Genomic DNA, 24,704 nt, shown 5'->3' with positions numbered 1-24,704 from the left:
CTTGACAGAAGATCCTCCAAAAGCGGCAACCTGATTGGAGAACAAATGCTCATTCCTTGGAATTCTGGCTACCATACTCCCCATTCCCAATATTGTGTCAGTAGGATGACTTGGGCCAAGTTGGTTCTGATCTTCTTCAGAACATGGAGCAGGACTGTGATTGGCGGGAAGGTGTACCTGAGTCCCAGTTCCACTCTAGGCTGAATGTGGCTCTGAGAGAGAGGCACCTTAGAAATTCGAGTGCACAGAAGTACTGACATTGTGCCTTCTCAGCGGTGGTGAACAAATCAAACCAAGGTTCTCCCCATTCACAGGATAGGCCCTCTGCCACCTGCAGATGTAACTGCCACTCATGATCCTCAAGGCACCATCAGCTGAGCTTGTCTGCCCTGGCATTCAATGATCCTACCAAGTAGTTCACCACCAGGAAAATTCCTACATGTTTCTAGGAAGCAGACTCCTCTGTGGCTGGTCCATGGGGACAAATAAGGGCCATTTAAGGGGAGGTATTGTGACCACTAGCCTCCTGCAAATTATCAGACCGATTTTAATCTTGATAGAACTGAGCAAATGTATCACCTGTGTCATAATCATTATCCGAGTCCATGATGAAAAGGGAATGAAGGGCGTGTTGATTTCCCTATGGGGGTGGCAGAGCAAGTGGAAGAAACCGGCTTCTCATCTGTCATTGGGCACCGTGTAGGGCAAAGTTAACCCGGTGCCATCTCGGAGGAGGACAGTACTATTGGTTGCTCGTCATCCGACATCGATGAATTTGGTGCCAGCACGGAAGTTCCAGGGACTGACCTAAACCATAGCACTGGAAGTGAGGTTCGTAGAGGAGCCAAAGGCATCGTAAAAGGCTTGGAGGATTGAGCTAGCATCAAGGGTGTACCCACCAGTACTTGCAAATGTAAGGACTCTCAGCTGCTTGGGGTTGAAGGCGCACCAGAGGGAGTCGGCACAGATCTGAAAAGCTGAAGCATTGTTGTGGAGTGGAAGATGGCCCCAGAAACTCAGTTTGGGCTAGAACAAGTTGCAGGATCTGCTCCGAAATTGGCCAACGGCAAAAGCGTGAATGGAATCCATGTCACCACCCTCACTCAGGTGAATGTGAGTGGTGATAGGGGGCAGAATCTTGCTTTGATTTCTACTGATTCTTTTTTGACTTACCAGATGATTTAAATTGTGATGAAGTCTGGCCTCACAAGCAACTTTGGTGACTCCTGGACCGGGAACAGGACTGAACCTTGCACTTGGACCTCCACTTAGATCAGTCTCGGCGAGGAGTCTTCTTGCTCTTGGCAATGTAAATTCTGTGTCAGGACCAGTGGCTCAGATTATGCATCAACTTTCTTTATTATTTACTCACAGTAGCCAACCAAAATGAACTGCAATCATCTATAGGCATATGTATTGTTGCTACAATGAACTGTGATACAGAATGTCCAATCACAGCTCTGATAACCATATAAATGCTTAAAGCAGGAAAGAAAGAAGAAGAGACAGTGGTCTCCCTTCCTCTCTCTTTGCTGCTCAGAGCAGCTGAGCTAAGTAACTTTTAGCTTTTCTTCACGTTTATAAAATACTGTAGATGGTGCAGTTCTTCCATATATAAAACTTGCTCCTTTCTACTTTATTACAGGTGTTTGTGACCCACAGCTCTTCCCTGCAGCAGCTGCCAGGCACTTAGCCCCGCATGTGCTCCTCTCCAAGAGAATGAGGAATCCTGTCAAAAAAGAGTGTGGACCTTCGGGAACCTTGTGTGGGATGGGCAATGTCTCAAGATACATTTGATGTGCTTTCCCTGAGAGGGTCAGTCCTCTTTCTGCTTCACCTACCAGTCCCTGGGAGAGCGCTGCAGCCATTTTCTCTTCATTTTAGCCATTGACTGCTCCAGGTAGGACTTCTATGAATGCGACAGAAATTTTTCAATAATCCCAACCATTGTTCTACAATATTCCCTCAATATTCTCCATAGGATTAGTCACTTAGAAAAGATTCCCAGAATTATCATTTGGAGTGTAGTTAGGTAGCCAGAGCCTGTTTTCAATATCATATGTTAAATGTTTAGGCCAAAATGTCAGAGGTCCACTGGTATGTCCACCATGAAATGGATATTGAATCATATAGCATGGACCCAGATCTGGACCTCATGATTGATAAAACTGTCTCTTGCTCTTTTTGACTGGTCTGGACCAAGGCCCTTAAGCAACTGGAGGACACTCCCGGCTTAACCGCTCAGGGTTTGCAGAGTAGTCTAGCATTGATGAGCTCCACAAGAACTGGTCAGACCCCTAGCAGGGACCTGGGACCAGAAGGTCCGTCACTTACAGTGGATGTTTTTACCAAACTGCAATGCCTCATCCATATGTTCCACTTGGATGAGGAATCTGGGGAAACTGCAGATCCTAGTGGGCTTCAGTTTCTACCAGGCCACCATTTCCCATCCCTGAGGGTGACAAGACATGACCAATTAGATATGGACTCCCTAACCTCAGATGACTCTAATTGAGGGTCCAAGTAATCGAGAGATTGTCATACCTTAGAAGGGATCACCACAAAATCTATACAGGAACTTTGGAAACCCTTTGAAGACCGGGGTCAGTATCAAGACATTTTCTACCTCAAGGATATCAGGCACCCTCACTATTTGGAGTGGTAGTCCTCCCCCAAAGTGGCCTTTTACCTCAACCAAAGACGTTAACTGCCCCTGGACAAAGAGGTGTGAAACTACTTGAGAGCAGAATGTCCCAGACCAGTTATCAAGTGTAAAGTGGCCACAACCCCAGAAGTGGACACCACTATGATCAAATTTCTTTGAAAATGGATCAAGGAACCGAAGAGAGGCATTGATCGCTCTGGCGGACTTGCCAGTACAACCTATTAAACTTGGCTGAGCCCATTATGAAGATAATGTAGCTTGCTGAGGCAGCCAATGTGTCTGAGGTGCCAGTTGAACAGGAGATAGTGTTGTTTTGGGCCCAACAAGACAGTTTGTGCTCAGAAATGTGAACTGCACCATGTCAGCCAAGTGTATATGTTCTAGCTTACTGAGGTTAAACCCAAAATGAGGAAATTGATTAATACAGAGACTGGAGTAGAAGCAAAGGGGAACCTCTCTGTGAAAGACGTTCACAGTATCGATTTCCACACTAAAATGAACGTTCACAGACTTTTTATTCTTTTAAAAAATTAATACAATAAAAACACAGATTTATACACAAATCAATAAAATTTCAGAAAAGATTTCCTGAAAAAATGTCATTACATAAAATACAATGAGAGATCAATGAAGTTCAAAATACCACAATTAACAATTTCTAAAGGGAAGCACAAAAGATGCTACAATACAACATTAGTGTTTTTATTGTATTAATTTTTTAAAAGAATAAAAAGTCTGTGAACGTTCATTTTAGTGTGGAAATCGATACTGTCTAGGTCCCATATCCTACGGGTGTGTATGAGTGTGAAGGTTTATACTTATGCAATAGAATTGAGTCCTTCCAGGGATCTTCCCTTGACTTACATTGTCATAGTACCCTGTTCCCTGGTGAAAGTGGGGTCTTCTCTCCCTTTAGAACAGAACCTCTCTGTGAAGCCTTTTTCAAGTACTTGTCCAAGTTTGTCCAGGACTTCACTGCCCTGGGCAAGGCCCAGGGTGCTCTCCTCTAAAGTTTTATGATATGCAGAACGTGGCAGTGAATACTCATCTGGCTAGCCTTTTTCTTTTAGTCCCCCCAAATTTAGTGGGCTGACTGCAGAATGCCTGTACAAATAGCAAGATTGGCTCCTGCAGACAGCATGTGGGTTTTCAAACAGAGTTTCTGGGCACCTCTACTTAACTCCCAATATTTTTGCCCCAAGAGATTGTCTCCTTAATAGATCAGGAGAGCAAAAATGTGAAAGGCAAAGTGGCAATAGAGAGTCCTTTCTTCACTCACGGTATTTCCTCAGCAGCCTGTTTTTGGTACACAAGAAAGTCAAAGGAGTATGCTCAGTCATAACATTTAGAGAGTTCAACAGATGAGTGGTCTACAGACACCTAAAAATGAAGGGCATCCATCTTTTGAGAGATCCTCAGGAGAGGTGACTGGATGATCCACATGACTTGAAGGACCCCTCCATGTCTATTCTGAAGCTTCAATGTGTTGTTTCCTCCAGTTCATGTGCAAAGCACAGGCTTTGGAATTAAAGGTGCTCCCTTTTGATCTCTCTTCAGCACCATGGTGCTTTTCCAAACTGCTGAAACCTGCAATGCCCGGCTTCATTGGCAGAGTTGTAAGGTGATAAAATATCTGGAAGGAATCATAAAAATGTTGGAGACTGCTCAGGTAGTCTTTCACTAAGCCCAAATGGCAGTTTCTTTTCTGGAGTACCTGGGATATCTCATAAACACTGCAAAAGTGAAAGTGAAGCAAGACAATGGGTTCACAATAGACTCCATGAATGCACCCTTAGAACATCCAAACAGAAAGTTTGGGCTATCAAGCTGAAAATGTGCATCCTGATTTCAAGGCAGGCTGCATTCCTGCCAGCAATCACCAGGGTGGTGGGCCTGTTATCATCCTCGATACAAGTTATCTTTTCAGGAATTCTGCACTACAGGATCCTTCGATGCCCCAATTTAACAAACCTACAGAAGGGGTTATGTTATTCAGAGGAAGTAGCTCTGTCTCAGGAGGCCAGAATGGAGATATCATAGTGGCAGGAATACATGGAGTTGTGGAACTACCGGGCCATCTTCAGATCGTCGAAGGACGTGGTTATAGAATCCAATGCCAGCACTGGGGATGTGGGGCGCATTACAGAGATATTTATACAGGCGATCACTGAACTCGAAAGGAGCTGTCCATTCACACCAACTGCTTCGAAGTACTAGCAAGATTGTTTGCCCTTAGAAGTTTGCCAAAAGACAGGGTTCGATGTTCTAATCTTTTAAAAGTGGATAAATTGTCAACAGTCCAGTATGTCAACAAAGTGCAGGGGGGGTACCGGATCCAGACTATTGATGGAGACTGACAAAACATATGGAATTATTGCCTTAGCAGGAAGTGAGAGTCACTGCTATCTACCTTCTGTGGGAATCCAACATGTTAGCGTATTGGAACTCTTGAATCCTGAAGGACTCCAGGGACTGGCAACTCAATCCATTAGCTTTCTGGCAACTTGGCCTCAAGTCAGGTGTCCCAGTCAAGGATTTGTTTGCATCCAGACTTAAAGCGCAATGCCACTATTCTTTATATGGAGGACGGACCCAGCAGCGGGTCAGGTGGACGCCTCTCTACAGGACTGGAGAGAGGTCTCAATTATGTCTCCCTCCCTGCGCAATAACAACCAGGGTAGAAAATCGAACCAGGGACCATCAGAAGGAGATGATTCTGGTAACTATAATCTGGAGATCACAACCATAGTTCATGCGTCTTCAACCTCACCCTCAGTTCCTTCAGTGCCCTGATAGGGGACTCCACCCAAGGATTATGGACAACCTGCTTTGCCTGATAATATGGCGGGTTCTAGGCAACTTTGGGGATTGCAAGACCTTACACAGGAGGCTTTCCTTTTTATCCAGCACTCCTGAGCACTGATTACCCACAAACATTACAGATCAGAGTAGACGTTGTCATAGTTGTGAATTTTTTTGGCCAAGTTAGAAGTGCGAGGCAAGGCTTACTCCACCATTAGTTCCATCATATCAGCGATCTCGCCAGGTAATAGCCCAGTAGAGGGCAAACCTGGCGGTTCTCATCTCCTCATCTGTAGGCTGTTGAGAGGCATCATATTGTTGCTCCCTCCCACTCCTAGATGCTCCAGAATGTGGAATATCAAGCTGGTGTTGTCAACACCTGGCCGGACAATTCTGATCTTTAACTGTAACAACTTTTCGCAAAACCTACAACGTTTCTTTGTGTGATTTGTTTAAAAAATCTTTCGGACGTGAGAGCCTAAGACCTTTCAGGGCAGACCTTTATCCTGGGTGAGGTTGTGTTTACCATTGCAAGATGCACATAATCCAATAAACGCACAATATCCTTCTTTTCCAGATAATCCCAAACTCCATGTAGCCAGGTGTCTGAGGGAATATGAGGTCAGTAAACTTCCCATTTCTATAAAGACAAATATAAGGCAGTACCATTATCTCCCCTAGCTAGATGGGTGAAATGGGTGATGCAAAAGGCATGAGGCATGGGTTATATTTATCAAAGTGTTGCATCACCCTTGCACCAGGCAAGGTAACACAAAGTGACACAAAACAAGAGGAGATTTACCAAGCCATGCAAGGCCACCTTGCATGGCTTGGTTTATCTGGATTCGTGCAAGGCAGCGCAAGTCACTGCCTTGCGTTACTCTGCCCCAGGGAGGCATTCCATGGTGAAGCAATGGTACTCCCAAGCATTCACCCATGGATTTTAAAGTATTCCTAGATTTACCAATGCTGCTAGCCCCGAGAAAGTTAGAATGATACTCCTTCCCATGGGAGGCGTAACGAAGAGAGACATCTTAATCTCTTTTCATTTATTCCTCTGCACGTGTGCTGAATTTTGCAGTACACATAGAAAGTGGAAAAAGCCTCAGAGTTTTGTTTTTGTTCAGGAAGGTCTCCCTTCCTGCACAAAAACAATTCTGCCCGTAACGCAGGCACCCTCACGCTACGGTGCAAGGGTGCCTGTGTTGGTGCTAGACAGCGGTTGGTGCACTAGCACAGTCAGAGAACGGTAATGTGCCATATCATGATAAATTTGGCGCATATCTGTCCTCACCCTTTCATGCAGTGCAGCAAGGTTTCTTGCTGCGTTGTGTGACATAATGATAAATATGGCCCCCACATCTTTGCTACTCATTCTACCAGGAGTGTGATGTCCTCCAAAGTCATGTTCCTAGTTGCTAGATTTGAGGATATCCTTCAAGCAGTTGATTGGGTTCTCGGATTCCACACTGTTGACCTTGTCTACTATGGACTGCCATATGGCCTCTTTCTTTCCTAATGGCACTTTGCAGGTGATGAAGAGGTGGGGGTAGTGCTTTTCACCTCAATGATTAGGATGTCATTCTCCTCCTCCCTGAACTTTCACTACCTCTTCCTCTTTCCATGGGAGTCTGTCTGGACATGCTGAATGGTACTGGTGTTCCTGGGGTTGTTGTCCTTGGTTCTGCTCTCTGCTCTTTCCTCCATGGATGCTTTCAGGTAAATGTTACAATTTGTTTTCACAAAGCAGTGCTTTGTAAACATTTTTGATGCATTAGGCACACAAAAGTGATGCTAGGATGGCTTGTGTGTCTTTATGAGACGCAATTCAGCCCAACATCACTCTTGCAGTAGTAGTCTCAGATTTAATTATGATGCCACGTACATAATGCTCCAGTTTTTATAATGCCAGCTACCTCCTTCTGTCATGATGTACCGTATTGTAAATACAACACATCCATGGTGTGGAAATCTGTCATACTGCAGCATTAATTTTTTTAAACATATTTGCCACAACGCAACAAGGAGCTAGAGCCGCTGCCGTGTCATTTTATTTTACACATCGGCGGTGCACAATCAGTGCTCCACACTGTTTCATATTTACAAAATGATGCTTTGGGCCCGGCATGTCGGTTATATTTGCACTGGGTATAATATATGCAGGATAGGCATCACCACATTAAAAGCTACGTAGAACTGACGCAGTGAAATTTCCAACTTTTCACTGCGTAATTCTTTGCCTTGACTGCATCAAAATCCCTATGCCTTCTAAAACCAGGCATAAGGATTAATGAAGGGCTTTGTGTTCTGAGTGCATTGCCTGAGCTGCGTCAGTCTTACGACCAACTCCAGCAATGCATCACTTTAGCTTCAAAAGAATTTCTGATGCATCTGTGAATCCTTGCGCCATGGGGCACTGTACTGTAAATATATCACATCCATGGTGGCGTTAGGGCATTTGTTGCCGCTGTAAGAAATCTGTTGCATCAATGTCGATGTGACAGATCTTGTAATTATGCCACTTAGTGTTTAAATTGTGCTCCGCCATTTTCTCCTGTCATGCATGGCACATTCAAAACAGATTCACAAATCCCCTGTGCTCTGATTGGTTGGTTATTTTATGTTATGTTATAGGGCATTTGTAGAAGTGCATGGCTACTCCGAGGAGTGTCCCGGTGCTAAAAAAAGGTTAACAAAAGATCCAGAAGAGAGAGACCAACATTTACTCCTACTCATACTAAACTCGAATTATTGATGGAACAGCCAGGTTTTCAACTGGCGTCGGAAGTTCAGGAGTTCTGCTTCTAGTCTTAAAGACAACGGGAGCCTATTCCACATTCTGCTCACTACCACCTGGAAGGAGCGTCCGCCCTTCCTGCCCATTCAGAATTTAGGTACCCGCAGCAGATGTTTGGTAGAGGACCTCAGAGCCCTGGCTGGATTATAGGGCAAGATTATTTTCCTGATATACTGAGCCCCACTGTTATGCAGAGCCTTAAAGGCCAACACAAGTGACTTAAAGGCGACTGTTCCTTACTGATAGCCAGTGGAGTGTTTTAAGACGATTCGTCATGTGGGTTCTAGGCTCAACAATGGAAACTGCTCTGGCGGCTGAGTTCTGAACAACCTGAAGACGGTTCAGTAAATACTCGGGGATGCCCAAATAGAGTACATTGGCATAGTCCAGCCTAGACATTATCAAGGCCTGGACCACTTTCTTTCTATGGGCCAATGGCAGTCATGGTAAGAAATTCCTCACCATTTTTAGCATCCTAAAACACATTCCAGCCACTGGCTGTGTCTTCATGGAGATATCTGAGTCCATCAGCACTCCCAGGTTCTTAACCGTAGTGACAGGACTAGCAGGAGCCGGTTGATCCGATGGCCACCATTTCCGCCATTCATCACCTGGGGTATGACCGAAGAAAATAATTTCTGATTTAGTGGAAGTGCAGGATAATTGGTTCCCACGGAACCAGTCAAACACGGCACTCAGACACAAATATATTTGGTTTTCATCAAAAGGCTCACCTTTTTCATCGGTAAACAGAAGTTGTGAGTTGTCTGCATAGGTAAGAACCTTAACCCCTAAACTCTCAGCCAATGGAGCCAGAGGTGACATATATATATTGAAGAGAGTGGGGCTCAACACTGAGCCCTGAGGCACTCCCACACTCAGTGCAGGGATATCCGCTGTAAAGGAAGGTGCCCAAACCGCCTGCCAACGGCCCTCCGAAAAGGAAGAAAACACCTTAAAATCGTGCCCCCGATTCCACATTCCTCCAGCCTCTGAAGGAGTCGCCCATGGGGCACGGTATCAAAAGCTGCTGAGAGGTCCAGCAGAATCAAGGCTGCTTTACCCCCTCGATCCAGCGTACCTTTGATATTTTCTGAGACCTCAAATAAAGCGGTTTCAGTGCTGTAATTAGCCCTGAAACCCGACTGGCTGGAGTGAAGAACATTGGTGGCCTCAATAAACTTTGTAATAACCTTATTTACATGCTTCTCCAAGGTTTTAGTGAAAAAAGGGAGCAATATAATAGGCCTATAATTACTGGCCACCAAAGGATCCGCTGTGGACTTCTTCAGAAGAGGTATAATTTTTCCCACTTTCCATCTGGGCGGGACCTGTCCACTAGACAAGGAGAGGTTCAGGACATTATTCACAGCAGGATTTAAAACTTCAGCAACATCAGCTATTATCTTAGCTGGGTAAGGATCTAAAAGGGACCCAGATTTGAATGTCTTCATAATAGTAAGTGAAGTAGCAAGAGACATCTGGGGGGAACTCTAGCAGTAATTCTTTGCTGAGGTCTTGCTTCGGAAGGAAACTATCATTCTGATTCAGAGCACCAAGCATATCAAAGGTCTCTTGAATGGCCTTAATCTTGTTGTGAAAAAATTCTGAGTGGTTACCAAAGGAATGTTCCTGATTCAGTCACCATTGCTCAAAATGGTGCATCATGTTCCTTATTAGAAACATCTAAAGAGGAATAAAGGGGGCAGGGTGAGAATACCTTGTTCCCAGGTTCACATTTGGGGAGAGAAGAAAGGGATCCCCTAGAAATAAAATACAATTTTTACATTGTATTTTTTTATCAGAGTATGTTCAGATCATGCGCTGAATTTGTGAAACACAGACCCTTCCTGACTCGCTGGGCACTGCTGGTCCTCAGGACAGGATATGCAAGTCCTTTATTGAAAAAAAGGGTACAGCACACTACTGATTAAACACAAAAGGGAGCATGCCCCTATTGCAGTCAAAACAGTGTGGTGAATCCATGACTGTGGCCAACAGAAGGACATTTACAACCTGGATTGGTCTCCGGTGAAGTGTTGGCCTCAGATATTTGCGAAAATTGTATACAATGCAGGGGTATAAAAACCCACATTTTACAATGAAGCATGAAATACAGGACATGTTTTACATACTTCATCATCATAATGACAGCCCTTAAGCCACTCCTTCTAGCATTACTATGTCTAGGCTACTAAGATTAACCTCCATTGAGGGCCCAATTATTCTGTTCCTCACCAAAAGCATGTGCGTCTAGACTACTTTTTTGTAACTGCAGAGCTTGTTAGCAAAGAAAGGTTTGACATTCAGCCTAAAATAATAACTGATCATAATCCTATCATGTTAGAATTAGATATTAGCTACAGATCTCCCATAAGGGCCTGGACTCTCGAACGCAAACCATATGGCTACCCAAACTATTGTGAACATATGTGTAAAAGGATAGTAGAATTCTTTAAAAATAATCATGGGTCTGCCTTTGGTCATGTAGTGTGGGACTCTTTTAAGTCAGGCATTTGTGGCGAGACTTTAAGTTATTCCATCAATAAACAGTCTAAATTATGGGAAGAAAAAATGGATGAGATGAATAAACTTCGGCAGCTAGAAAATGAGCTTATGGTGGTCGTTAGTAATAGCCAGGATACCAAACAAATCTTGAGCGATTTGGCTGTCCAAAACACGAGGTTATAGCAGAACTTTGCTGTAAAGTTGGCAGTGCAAATCGCAGTATATAGGTCAGAGATATACGAGGTGGGGGGAAACTCGGGCTGAATATTATCCAAAAGGCTACGTCAAAAAGAGGTTGCCAAAAGGATAATTAACATTCAGGATGAGCAGGGGCAAATCCGTGATAAGCCAGAGGAAGTGTTAAAGGTTTTTGGTAAATTCTATAGTCAATTATATACGGACGAGGATATCTTTGGAGTTGAAGGTAAAGTAGCGGAGTTCTGTGGGGATATCAACATTTCCAAGCTGCCATATGATCAAATGGAAGAATTAGAAGTGGAGGCAGCACTAATATCATTGGCTGCTGGCAAGGCGGTGCGCCCGGACAGAATTCCGCTTAAATTTTATAGAACCTTTTGGCATGGTTTAAAAGAGGAATTTACATTGATTTTCTGGGCTGCACAAAAGGGTAAGGCGCCACTGTCTTGGTGGAAATCCATTATTACTGTTTTAAAAAAAAAAGATAAACATGCCTTACTGCCGTCATCATACCGGCCAATTTTGCTAATCAACTCTGATAGCAAAATCTACTCTAAAATATTGGCAACACGCTTATCCGGAATTATTTCAAGGCTGGTATCACAATTCCAACATAATTCAACATGGGTTCATTCCCGGGCACGATATTGCAGATCATGTTCGGCGTTTAATATCATTTGTGGATTGGGCACAAGCAACCAATTCTACAATCGGGATAAACCTGTTGGATGCCGAGAAGGCATTTGACAGGGTTTCTTGGCCATACATGTTGGAGGTTTTAAGACTGAAGGAATTTGGCCCTACGTTTCAGCAGGTGCTGAAGACCTTATATTTGCTCCCAGTTGCTTGTATTCGAATAGCTGGCTAAGAGTCGGATTTGCTCTCAATTAGTCGTGGTACACGGCATGGATGCCCGTGCTCACCCTTATTATTTGCATTATATATAGATTTTTTTTTAACAAGCTAAACCAGGCTATTGACATCAAACCTGTCCAGTTGCGGCACATAGATTATAGAGCTCTGGCTTATGCGGACAACATTGTTGTAGTTACTAGGCATATTGTCACCGCATTCAATTCAGCCCTTGGACGCCCGTGGGCAGCAACCGCGCTTAACAAATTTATTTTCATTTCATTCATTTCATTTCATTACCGACAATAGATGAAATGGCATCTAAATTTGGGTCCTTTTCGGGGTATAAGCTAAATATCTCTAAAACACAAATCCTTGTTATTGGTGGGGAACCTCCTGACAATATAATAGCTGTTTCAGAAGTTACTTATCCGGGAATAAACATTTCTTTACCAATTACTAAGATCCGAGAGCTAAACATGAATCCTGTGCTCTCCAAAGTGAATTCAATGCTGGAGAGACTGGATCACTCACACTTATCTCTCTATGGAAGATCTAACGTTTTAAAAATTATAGTATTACCTAAGTTTCTATACATGTTTAGAACAATCCCACTTGAATTTCCAGTATCATGTTTTAGGAGGCTGGAAAGGATTAGTTCTAGATTCTTGTGTGGTTATAGGCGGCAGAAAAGGGCCTATAAAAAGATGGTACTTCCGAAAAACCGTGGTGGCTGGGGTATGCCTTACTTTGTGTTGTATTACTGGGCAGTGTCTCTGCAATTTATTAGTCTTTTGGTAATGGGGGATAGGGCTAGAATTTTGCCCTGTCATAGTCCTCCCATCTAGGAGTTTGGGTTGGGGGCAGAGGCCAATGGTTGTCTGGTCAAAATATAAGAACCCAGCTACTTCAGGAAAACTAAATTTAAAATTCTTAAAGCAGCACACTCTGTTTGGAGACTAGTCAAGTGACAACTTGGGGTTCCGGATCTAAATGCCTATACCCCATTTACAGCAGCTGGGCTACTCCCGGTGATCTTCCGTGACCAAACTGCTAATAGATGGCTTTTAAAGGGAATTCAATGCTTAGGTGACTTGTGTGATGATGGACAGCTATCATCACAGCTATTTATTAAGTTACAAAGAAATTAAGTTTGGCCAAACACAATTTTTTAAATACCTCCCATTTCATAGCTATTTGAAAATGCTTGGCCCTGGTGTGCAATATCAATTGAGAAAGTTCCCCCTTATTGAAAGAATGCTGAAAAAAACACCTATTGGTCAATTTTACTCTCAATTTATTAAAGTACTGCCAGATGATCTTGAGATATGTCAAGATAAGTAGGCATTGAAGCTAAGTCAAGAGGGCATTAACATTACAGAGTCTTTAAATCATGTTCTGATGACTGGGAGGATGCGTATCCAGCACTATATGATCATATATGATTTGTACTATACCCCGAGAAAGATCTCTAAATGGGGGACATCTGTTGGGACTAAATGTAAATGTAATAGATGTGGCTTATTCGCTGCGGATGCAGTTCATATGTTTTTTTCTTGTCCCAAACTAGCTGAATTATTTTCTTCTATTGAACGATTCTTAGGATTAATAATGGGATCATCAGGGTGTATAACCGGGGAATGGTTTTGATTGGGGTTAATTCAGACACCTCTGCTCGTACAAGACCCAAGGCAATGATATATTTTCTGTTTATCTGTATGGCAGTGGTGCGCATATGTATTACGAAGGATTGGATTAACCCTGATCCTCAGTCATTTTCGAGCTGGCGGGCAAAATTACCTGCTATGCATATTTTGGAATTATATATAAGACCAAGGGGAGAAGGAAGAGTGCAATGGGAGCCAAGATCTGGGCCGCTGTTACTGACTGGATCTAATGTCTAACAGGGGACAGATTGTCTTTCTGTTAGAAACTCTCTTTATTCATTATATGTTTATATAATTTAGGTCACGACAAGGGTATACTTATTGACTATTTTGTTGATGGCTGTTTTCTGCTGTTTTATTTGTATTATGTTTGCTGACTTTCTCTTCTTTATTTTTTCTGTGCTTGTGTAAATCGTACTGTACATTCCATGCATAAAAAGGGAAAAAAACAATTAAAAAAAATTAAAAAAGAGGGCCCAATTATGCAGCAAAGTTCTCTTAATTGTGTTATAAAAAAATGCAACACATTTTGAGGCAGTATTATTTTCACTTGTTTTAGCTCAAAACATATTGTTTTTCAGAATTCAGCTATGTTTTATATGATGTCACCACATCCATCAATAGCAGGAAAAGCATTTTTTCTTTTACTAGTAACTATGCTCCAGTTTGAAGAATTTTAACATACTTATTTTGAAAAATGCTTTTCCACCCCAGCTCTTTCCTGGAAAATTTCACTTTGACGGCCAAGAAAAAGGGAGGGTGCCAAAAACGTTCATTTGTTATATTATGTTATCTTAAAATCATTTGTATAGCGCACTTACACCAAGCGGTTTCATGGCACTATGAACGGGGTGCAGCAGTGGGATAGTGACAAAAGCTTACTCATATGCCTGCAAAAACACATGGGTTTTTAGGAGGGTTCTGAACTGAGTGTAGGAGGTTACTAATCTAAATTCCATGGGGAGGGAGTTCCAGAATTGAGGCGCCAAAAAAGAGAATCTCAGACCGCCATGTTTCTTTCTTTTGACAAAGGGGATGATAAGCAAGTTCAAGTGAGAGGAACAGAGTTCACGGACAGGAGTATAACAATGTATCAAGGAAGAGAAAAATGCCACCAGGGCTTTGAAGATGGTACATCCCAGTTTAAATACACAACGTTTAGCCACCAGGAGCTGATATGCTGGGACGCCAACATAAAGTGAGTTGGCATAATCAATACGGGAGATGACCAGAGCAAGAAGGACCAGAGTTAGAGCTTGCATGGTTAAAAATCTACAGATTTTTCGGACTCTCCGAAAATGAAAGAAGCAGGATGATACTACCGCGCCGATCTGGGATTCGATAGACAGGTCTTTGCTTATTATAACCCCAAGACTTTTTACAGACTCAGCTGGGCGAGGGGGTGTTGCCTAGATGAGGAGGCCTAAAGTTAGAGTTCCAAGTATTGGAAGTGCCTCCAGTCAAGATCAGCTCAGTCTTATCAGGGTTGAGCTTAAGTTGGCTAGCATACATCCAGTCGTTAATGAGGTTCATGGTGGATTGAAAGTTGGACACTGAGGTAATAGAAGAATCAATATCAAACACCTACTGGAGATCATCAGCATAGTTGAAGGTGGCAACTTTACTATTGCGAAGAGACCGGATCAGGGGTGACATATATAAATTAAAAAGGAGGGGTGAAAGAGAAGACTCCTGAGGAGCTCTGCATGTCAGCCTAACCTTCTCAGCCGAGAAGTGGCCAAGATGAACTGCCTGTAAGCGATTGTCCAAGAAGGAGTAGATCCACCTCAGGGCCAGTCCCTGGATACCAGCATTATTGACACAGTCGATCAGGAGATCATGATTGACCGTGTTAAAGGCAGCAGACAAATCCAGGAGTACCAGCACCTGGGTGGTGTTTAGATCGGCCCCCTTCCTAAGTTCATCTATGACTGCTAGGATGACCAGCTCCGTAGAGTGTGCTGGTCTAAATCCTGCTTGCTGAGAGTCAAGAATTTGTGAATGTTCAATAAAAGAACGGAGGCACTTAGCTACATGAGCTTCTAAGACATTACTAAGGTAGGAAAGTAACGAAATATGGCGAAAATTGCTCAATATCAGAGGCTGCGTTGGGTTTCTTCAAGATCGGAACAATTTCTGCGAGTTTGAAAAAATCAGGGACAATGCCTTGTCTGAGAGAGTTATTGAGGAGTGTAAGAGGGGGTTCTGGGTAGTTGAAGAAAGCTTATTGTAAAATATGTGGGGGGCAGCAATCTGTTGGGGAGCCTGAACCAACTTTTTTTTAGTAGGACTAGGAACTCCTCTCTAGAGATCAAAGGTATTTGATCCAGCATCTGATAATTTTTAAACAGAGAGGAAGAGGTTGTCGAAAGGACAGGGGAGGGAATGCTGCTTTTTATGGGGGCAATTTTCTCCATTAAATACGAATTTAGAGAGTCACAGAGTGTTTTTGAGGGGACAGGTCAAGCTATCACCACTCTTTCTGGTTGTGAAAGTTCATCGACTTTAGAGAAGATATCTTTAGTCTTAGAGGCAGAATTTGTAATTTTCAGAGAAAAGTATGATATCTTTGTCTGAATAATGGAGTTTTTATAATCTTTCAACAAAGTAGTGTAAGTGACTTTTTTTCAGGGGCATAGTCTCGTCTCCATCTGCGCTCAGCTTGCCTGAGTGTAAGTTTCCTAGTTTTCAACTTGTCGGAAAACCAACGCTGACCATCGTGGGGACATTTAAGATTTATTCTTTTAAACGGAGCAATGATATTGCTGGCTGATTCAAGCCAATGCTTGATGCTGGTTACCTGACTACCTAAGGAGTCCTGTTCACTACGGGAGGAAGCTTTTAATAGGGTACAAAAATCGCCAATATTAGCCCGATTCCAATTTCTGGCTAGGTGATTCTCCATAAGTTGAGGTTTTATGGGGTAAACACAATCCAAGGAGAATGTAATAATATGATGGTCTCACCACGGACATGGGGAGATTAAAGGTTGTGTAATGCCCAAGTTGGAAGTCCAAACCTGGTCCAAAATATGTCCCTTAACATGAGTAGCAGCCTGTACATGCTGGGTACAATTAAGTCCTGATAAAAGATCCATAAATTCTAAAGAGCTAGGGCTCTCTTTTACATCCGTGGGCCAGTAATTAAAGTCTCATATGATAATAATTCTAGCATTATTAATGATTATTTGGGAAATCATTTCTCCTCGCAATTAAGGAAAATGGGGCATATGGTGAGGGGGTTGATCAAAGAGGCCACAAATAAAAGGGAATTGGGGTGATTCAAATTTTAAAATAAGGCTTTCAACGGAAGGTATGCCAGTGACTTCAAGAACAGTGAACCTACGTTTGTGACAGATAATAGCTGCCACCCCAACTCCAGGCTTCCCTGGTGGCCTGTTTGCCTGGAGTATATAATAGCCTGTGGGCACTACTGCCAAAATATCGGGTGCAGACTCAGCATTGAGCCATGTACCCAACAGAAGAAGTATATCTGCTTTGTTGGATTATTTCTAATTGATGTTTAAGTAGTGAGCATGTGTTCAAGTAGCTGATTGTAAGGGTCTTTTTTTTCCTGAAGGAGGGGTGTAGCAGGTACGGATGAGTCTTTAAAGCTGGTGGAAGGACTCTGCTCAGATAGTAGGCCAGAAAGTTCAGGAAGAATATTCCCGAGCTTGAAATCCCTGTAGTGTGCAAGAAGACCTTAGTGCAGGGACTAATAGGCCAGTTAGCTTGTAAGAGTCTCAGCTCCGTTGCTGTGTAAGAGATAAATTGGGAATAATGAGTGGCCCCTGGCCCCGGCTAGACTCAAACGGGCGCAGACGGGCTTGCCTTTGGTGCGCCTTTGGTTGTGTCATCTGACCTAAATGGGGGAAGGTGGGGCACTAAAGCGCCGGAAGTGAGTGAAAATAGGCTAATGAAAAAACCTCAGAGAGCCTCCCTCCACAACAAATGAGCAGCGCTTGCAGTGGGTCAGGGAGTCTGAAACAAACTAAGAAGAAAGGCAGCAATTAAAATACATGCAGTGCAGCACAAGTTTAACACAAAAGACATTGTTTTAAAAAAGCAACATATAAAGTTAGAGTCACCATTTAGCGCGTCCGCGCGCAAGGCTCGTATCTTCCAACCTAAATGGGGGAGGTTGGGGCACTAGAGCGCCAACCTCCTTCCGCCGGGAGTGAGTGACTGAGAATAGGCTAATGAAAGAAACTCAGAGAGCCTCCCTACACAACAAGCAGATTGATTTCCCATGTTACATCCCATGGGAAATTTCAGAAAGTAATACAGAAAAAGCAGGGTAATGGAATCAAAACAAATTTGTCAAAAAATAGGAAATTTAATAAAAAAGCACACTGTTTTTTATTTGGTGCAAATCCATTCCGCTAGTTTCATGAAATTCACTTTTTAGGAGGTGCAAGGTATAGTTATGCAGGAGTTAAAAATATAGTGATATCTGGACTGTTGATGTCTAGATATGCTATGATTGGTCACTTTAAAGGGCACTCCTGATTGACTGACCACAACCTGAACAATATGTTTTGGCAGCCCTCATAGAACTCAGCACCTTAGCCCTGCGTCATGAAAATAAATTTAAAAAAATCATATAAAGAGAAATGGGAGCATACCTTGGCCCCAAGGGGCATGTTGGGATTCCCAAAGAGCCCCACTTGATTGACTGGCTACAATTTGGTCAACATGTTGTGGCATTAATTAGAGGAAATGTTTTCCAATGCATACAGCACTAGACTTGTATGTAGCAGCTAATTGCGACACAGTGATCCACAGATTCATTTGCTCCTTGTGCTGGTGGGAAATATTTTGTGTCTTTCCACAACCGCACTCACCTCATGTCCAAAAATGTTTTTCAGTGACTTCATAGCACATCTAAACTCATCATTGGATTCCTCCTCCATGTTGGAATTCTCTTCTTTACCATCCCCTTGATTCCTCACACCAGTCAACGTTTTTAACGTGTTCCTACCCTCGACATATAGACTATGCTTCAACATGGTGAATTTCCTTTTCGCAGTCAACCCATCTCCTCCAATCGCCTCCAAATACATTTCAAACTATTCATGCCAGTTCTCCCATGGCATTATGGGATCACCTGGCCTAACCAGGAATGTAGGTGGTAGAGAAACTGTCTACATTTTTACTGGCTCAGCACTGATTTCGATGTACTTATGCCAATAATCTTAAATGCAGATATAAATCTCCTTACATTTAGTTCATTGCTCAATTACATCCACTTACTTAACTAAATACTATTCAATAAAAAATAACTAATATAAATAAAGTTGCCACCATTGTCATGCAAGTTCAAAAGCAATTAAAATAAACACTATTGTCAAATTATCTCATCCACGTCACCAATAAAACGTTCCTCCTCGAAGAATTGCACTGCATTCAGATGACGATTTTAAACGCTTTCATTCAATAACAAAGAACAAAAACATTCTGTTATATGGCTTGTACTTTCTCAAAAAAAATAGTGCATTTGTTGGACAACATAAACTTTGGACTGGTGAAACACTGATTCTGAGCACCCCTCTGGATATGTTGGCCTATAGTCAGAACATGACAACCCTGATGCCCCAAGGAAATTATGTTAAAAGATCTAGAAACATCAGAAATACACATGTGGTTTCATTATTTATTGAAGCATTTTGATTATTGAGTAAAATTCATGTGCTGCAATGTTTAATAGAGGGAAACAGAATAATATAAGTATTACGAGAACGGTGAAAAAGATGAACAATTCAACCATTTTGCAGATTACAGAAAACTATGTGTTTTTATACCAGTATTGTAATATAGTGTACTCCTACCTAGCGCATTCTACCCTATTGTGTCTAAGGTGAGTGGATCTATCAAATCCCTGTCATGATCTTTATTCGGTTGAAGACAAAACAACCATAATTGTACATTCGTAAAAACAACATACCAGTATAAATTATAGACCATAAAAGCCTGTCACATCATAAAATCCATATCATCTTAGTACTACTAAAAAACACAATGAAGATAGTCAGTCATCATCTAATATAATATACTTAAAAGGGTTCATGATACGCTATAATAAGCTTTCCTTATTTCCATTACACCTAACATAAAAAGTGCTACATTGTACTAAATCCCTGTCAGGTGGTCTCACTCCCCATTACTCATGGGCAAGTGTCAGCAAGCTGCCCATCTTGGTGTAGAGTAGGAAAGCATCCCTATCATGAGGTGACAGGAATCAGCTGAGTTGGAATTCTGGCATGCCAGCAAAAGGCTCCTCTGTACAAAAAAAGGCTTGCTGTAATTTATATAAAAACATCCTCCATGTTACCATACCGAAGCCCCAGTTAGGCTGCTATTGTTTATCCTATTATGATAGCTTAGTCGCCGGCTGGCCAAAAACAAACAACAACATCTTGCATGCTGAACTTAACCCTAGCACAGAGTGTTCATGGTCATCTGATATAGTGCCCATGAAAGTTTTTTAATACACTGTTCTTTTCCATGTGGTATAATTTCCGTAATCATTTTGCTGTCCAATCAATCTATATTGCATTGTACTGCAATCGTAAAACATCACACAATTATCGAACACACTACGTCAAGCTTCATACAATGAAATGCAATAAAAAGGCTACTTTTTTGTACATAGACATATATTTTTCTGTGACAGTTTTTTGAGGCTATTGGGAGAACTTTTCTGCAGATAGTTTTTAACATAATTGAAGCCCACAGATTTTCATTTGTGCAGCGAGAGTCAGTAGATAATATTCAGCTGCAGTAATATGATTTCCCAGCTATTATTGTTAAGGATCTCTTCTCGCCTACACACTTATTGCCTGGTAAACATCTTTTTTTTTTATTAACATTTTATTAAATAAAAATCACAGAGTCATTAAGCAGATAAAAGTACATAGCAATTAGAAGGTACATCCATGTGCATTCAAATTTTAGATATCATAGCCAGTAAGAATCTCACTGTTCTGTTCTTCTATGCATTGCCATATCTTCCGTCGGTGACATGCAAATCTCGCCTCTGAAATTGTTCCAGCCCTGCCATTCCTGATCGCATTTCTTAGGACAGCTGCGCATTTTATATACCTCTTTCTCTGCTATCATGCAGCGATCCATTTCCGCCATCCAGTCAACTGTTAAAGGCCGTGAACTGGGACCCCAAGATATTTCAATAGCTCTCTTTACTAACAGGTATCCTAGTGCTACCCATTGCTCTTCTATTTCAGTGGCCTCCAAAATGTTCAGGATCCCCAACCCCGGCGCCAAATTAATTTGTTTACCTAAAATGTCCCTCATTTTGTTTGTGGCATTTTTCCATAGAGGGCGTATCTAGGGGCAGCTCCAGAGGATATGATAAAAAGTGCCCTACTGACCACAACCTTTGAAGCATAGGGCATCTGTCTTGTGACCTATCTTAGCAAGAAGTACCCCTGAAAGGTAGGAGTGATGTAAGACTTTTAGTTGGATGAGATGGAAGTGATGATTTATCGCCGTTTCCCTGGGAAACAATAATGACAATTGCCAGTCTTCATTGTTTTTGGGCCCCACGTCTTCCTGCCATTGGTTGCGGATGGTCTGGAAGGAATCAGGTAAGTTGATACAGAGCTTGTGGTATGTGCAGGACACAGCCTTTGTTAGGAGTGGTTCCAAGAGTAATCGGTCCTCCAGCGGAGTAGAGTCTGGTATGGAGACAAGTCAGGGATTTTGGTCTGAAGTACATGCCGAATTTGTCGGTATCGAAAAAGTTTACCAGAGGCAAGGTTGTACTTAGTTTGTAGCTCTTTAAAGGTGGGGAGTTTGCCCCTTTGTATCATGTCGCCAATGCTCAATATACCAATTGTATCCCACTTATCAAAACCCTTGTATTCCCTAACCCCAATTTCTGCGTGGACCAAAGCAGTGTGGACTTCGTGAGTGTGTCTGCCCATCAGAAACATTTAGTTGCTTTGTGTTATATGTTCACCGTCTGCGACATGGGTCTGAGGTACCGGCCCCTCTGGATCTTACTGTAGAGGGCTCTCAAATAGCCCTCCCTCCCTGTTTGTTACTGTTCGAGGAGAAATGGCGGATTTGGCGGGGGGCGTGAATCCAATGGTTTGTGGCTACTAACTGAGCGGCCCAGTAGTACAAGCGGAGGTCAGGAGGAGCGATTCCCCTGCCCTCCCATCACCTCGATAGCTTGTGGAGGACGATGCGAGGAGCCTTGCCATCCCATATTAAAGTCTGGAGCTCTCCCTCTATGGCAGTAAAATACGTGTTGGCAATGGGGAAGGGGAAGTTTAAATAAAGCTGCCCTCCCCAGGAGGGACAAGGGCAGTGACCTTCAATGTTGGACATCGTCCTGCAATCGTCAGAAGATTCTTATCATAGAATATTTTGGGGTCAGGAGTAATATAGATCCCTAAACACTTAAAACCTTTGGTGGCCACCTCAATTTCGTAGCCACGTGGTAGTTTGGGTGGGGGCCATGTAGGACATACAATACTGACCAATATCCTGCTTATTTACCAAATTGGTATGGCATTAAAAAGCCTGTTGAACGGGGTTCGTGGGGACGCTAGATATATAAAAAAAATCATCCGCATATAGCGATATTGTGTTCACTACATCGTCACTCCATTGCATGCCACGTATTGAAACATCGGTTCTAGTGTCAATGCGAACAAGAGGGGGACAAGGGACATCCCTGAGTAGTCCCCTCTGTAGCACAAACATACATGACGTACGGTTGTTAACTCGGACTTGAGCCAGTAGAGCGGTATACAACAATGCCACCCATTGCCGAAAGTGAGGTCCAAACCTGAACTTCGTGTTAGGTAGGGCCTTTCTATGGAGTCAAACGCCATTGCGGCGTCCAAGGATAATATAACCGCATCTTCTTGTAAATATGGCCATCGACTCAGGACGTTATGGACTCGAGGAATATTTAGGGCCATGTTACGGCTTGATATAATACCTGATTGGTTGTCATGAACCAAGGAAGGGAGGACTGTAATGAGGCGCGATGCAAGGAGTTTAGCCAGAACCTTGGCCTCCGAGCTGATTAGAGAGATAGGCCTGTACGAACTACAAAGTGTCTCTGGCTTACCAGGTTTACGTATCACTACGATTGATGCCAGCCTTTGATCCAGACAAAGAACACCCTTCTCTAACTTGTCGTAATACATATTCCTAAGATGTGGAGCTATTTTGAGGGCCATTCCCTTAAGGAATTCAATTGGGATCCCGTTGGGCCCCATTGCCTTCCCGGAATTGACAGCAAATATAGCTTTACATATTTCTTCTGAGGTGAGTTCAACATTTAAAGCCTCTCTGTTGCTGTCCGAGATTGTGGTATGGGGCATTTCCCCCAAAAACTGACGTGAGCCGCTAGCGTAGGTCATGGTTTTGGAGGAATATATCCCCTCCAAGTGGTCTACGAATGAAATTGCAACCTCCTGTGCATCAGTTACTAGTTTTCCGACGTCAAGTAAGAGTTAAGGGACCCATCTGGCCACCTGGTCTTGTCGGTCCAGCCATGACAACATTTTTCCCGCTCGCTCCCTGAGTTCATGCACTCAATGGCGTGTGTGGAGGAGTCGTGCCTGAGCTTTTTCCTGAGTGAGAGATTTATGGTCTAGTTGTTTATTGCGAAGAGCAAGGGCTGTATTTTCGGAAGGAGAGGTGTTGTGTACAGTTTCAAGGTGTAGCAATTCGCCTTCTAATTGAGTTAAAGTGCGTTTTGGTTCCTGACATATCTGATCCTTAATGCTAATGCACAACCTTTAATCACCGTCTTGTATGCCTCCCAGATAGTGTTGTCTGAGTCAACAGAGCCAACATTTTCATTAAAATAGTAGTTGTGTGTTCGACCAGGTCGTCCTTGATGTCTGGAATCGTCAGTAGCCATGGGTCAATAATTATAGGGCCTCGGGTACACTGTCGATGGAAGGTAAGGTCAGTCACAAGGGGAGGCTGATCAGAAATACCCCTCAGGAGGCCATGGAGACTTCGGAAGAGTCTGATGTCTGCCAATGATGTAAAGAAATAATCGATACAAGGCATGCTTTTATGAGCATTAGAGTAATGCATAAAATAGGATATACTAGGGTTTAAAGTTCTCCAAATGATAGTGAGACCCATCGTTTAGGCAAAGTCTGCCAGGCGCGTAGTGTGTCGGGGAGACTGTTTTTGGGAGTGTCTATCTAGCTAGACATCCATCACCATGTTAAAGTCACCACCCAATGTAAGAGTGCCTTGGGGGAGGTTACAAGAGTTTTGCTCAGGTCCTGCAATGCCTCTTCACCCAGCGGGGGCGGAAAATAGACTGAGACAATATTGAGTGGACTGCCCTCCCACATCCCTTCAAGCACAGCAAACCTACCCTGTGCGTCACTTCTCATCCGAGTAGGGCTAAGGGCGAGATGTTTACGTATGAGTATACCTGTGCCTCTAGATCCCAATGTAAACCCTGCATGTACCAAGAGCTTCTACCCCTATCTATCAAGAGCCTTGCAGATATTCCCTACTAGGTGCATTTCTAGGAGCAAGACTAGGTCCCGGGGTTGTCATTTGAGGTACTGTAAAACTATTCCCCTTTTTATCTTGCTCCCCGACCCATAAACATTCCACGTCATGATGGAGATCTTCATATCTCTGGTGTCTGTCATGTTGGGTGGTTGCAGGAAAGTGGGGAGAAGAATGACACAGGTGATCAAGCCGCAGAGAGCACCGTCCTATTGAAGGGGCGCTGTGTCACTTCTATACCGACCAGACTCTCCCTGCCCCAATCTCCCGGGCGTGTGGATAGTTTGAATATGGCAGAGCCCATTACAATCAGATATGTGTTCTTCCCAATGCTCTGTGTAAGAATAAACGTAACAGTGAACATCCCAACTACCCACCCTTTACCCCCTCCCTGCCCCCCTGCCAGTGGAATCACAACTTTCCACCCCCTATCCAGGGTGCCTGGCCAACCACTATCACCCCTCACCTAATGCAGAATGATTAGTTTCATAGCATATTAGAGTGTGTAGGTATCAGACCAATCCTTAGCCCAGTTAAAGCTGTGGAAAGAAACATATTACAAGCATATATAATAACGACCACTATTCATGGAATCTCAGTTCCAACAGGAGTCATGGCGCCTCTGTGTTTTCTAAACAGAGTCTTAGATCGTTTTGTAGATAGGGCTTAGAGTACAAATCAGAAGGAGTACAAGA

This window comes from Lissotriton vulgaris, chromosome 9 (genome assembly GCF_964263255.1).
Source record: "Lissotriton vulgaris chromosome 9, aLisVul1.2, whole genome shotgun sequence".
In the NCBI taxonomy this organism is placed as follows: domain Eukaryota; kingdom Metazoa; phylum Chordata; class Amphibia; order Caudata; family Salamandridae; genus Lissotriton; species Lissotriton vulgaris.
The sequence above is the reverse complement of the archived record's forward strand: the minus strand, read 5'-3'. Positions refer to the sequence as shown.